Raw genomic sequence first — 1,265 nt, 5'->3', positions numbered from 1 at the left:
TATAGATACTGTGGCTGTTCATCTTTATTACTACTACTGAAAATATGTTAAAGGGATATAAAACCCAAATGTTCTCTTTCATTTTTCAAATGGACCATGCAGTTTTAAATAACTATATCAAATTTTCTTTGTTCTTTTAGTATCTTTTGTTAAAAAACAGGGATGTATGCTTAGGAGCCGGCCCATTCCTGGAGCACTATATTGCAGCAGTTTTGCAAGCATGTTATCCTTTTGCAAGAGCACTAGATGTCGGCACTAATTCCTGCCATGCAGCTCTCCAGATGCCTACCTAGGTATTTCATTAACACACAATAACATGGGAACAAAGCAAATTTGATTAAAGAAGTAAATTGGAAACTTTTTTTTTTTAAATGGTCTGCTCTGTCTAAATCACAATAGAACATGTTTGGGGATTCATATCCCTTTAAAGGGACTTTAAACACTTGTATTTATGTTGTTTTGTTTTTTAATTCATAATGTTTCTTTTGTTTTTTTAAATGCAATTCGCTATTTATTTTTATTATATGTTTACTTTTTTTTTTCATTTTTTAAATTTACTTCACTTTCTGTCCGCTTCCGTGCAGACATGGCAGAAAGTTATGTAGACAAACCCGGAAGTCTCTGCTTTGCTGTGAGCGCGCACGTATGTAGAGTTGTAGACACTTGACAGCACACTCTGCGCACAGCATAAACTAAAACTACTGCTGATAAAGTGTTTTTCCCTAAATAATATATTTTGAACTTGCCTCATCTGTAAGCTAATAATTAATTATCATTTTTAAAACCAAAATGTATTTACTCTATTTTTTAATCATACTTGTTGTAGTGCGAGTGAAAGAGGGACCCGCCCAACACACTGCTCAGGGAGACAGCTGCTGTCTCATAAATATACTCTTATCTTTTACCCCTCTGTTTTTTCTATCCAAGCTTCCGGAGTCCCGCTCAGTTTATTGCACATCTTATGCAGCTCACGCTCTCTATGCACCTCAGGTCATGCCCGGACTGACCCTAGGGCATACCGGGCATTTGCCCTGTGGGCTGCGGCTGCCTTAGCCCCCACCCACTATTACAACACTGAGTGATTTTAGCTAGCCCCAAAATGTTATATTTATGTGATTGGTAGGGCTGTGGGGATGCCGGTAGCCTTAGCCCCGCACACACACTGACTAGGGCTGGACTACTGTACTGCAGTCACAGACACACTGTATGTGTAACACATGTGTGGGTCAAGCAGGAGCTAAAGCACAGTAGAGTGTGGGCTGCGG

At 39.3% G+C, this 1,265-nt stretch overlaps 1 protein-coding gene across 1 annotated transcript in view; it reads left to right on the top strand.

Annotated features, from left to right (window-relative positions):
- The window catches only part of TECPR2 (tectonin beta-propeller repeat containing 2), a 608,030-nt gene continuing 606,765 nt past the window's right edge, over positions 1-1,265 (top strand). Inside the window, exon 1 of the mRNA XM_053707105.1 lies at positions 1-293. The gene's annotated coding sequence lies outside the window, so the exon portion shown is untranslated. The remainder of the gene's footprint in view (positions 294-1,265) is intronic.

The sequence above is a fragment of the Bombina bombina genome, chromosome 1 (assembly GCF_027579735.1).
Source record: "Bombina bombina isolate aBomBom1 chromosome 1, aBomBom1.pri, whole genome shotgun sequence".
Taxonomy (NCBI): Eukaryota; Metazoa; Chordata; class Amphibia; order Anura; family Bombinatoridae; genus Bombina; species Bombina bombina.
Note: the sequence above shows the minus strand (reverse complement) of the source record. Positions and strands in the feature narration are given on the sequence as shown.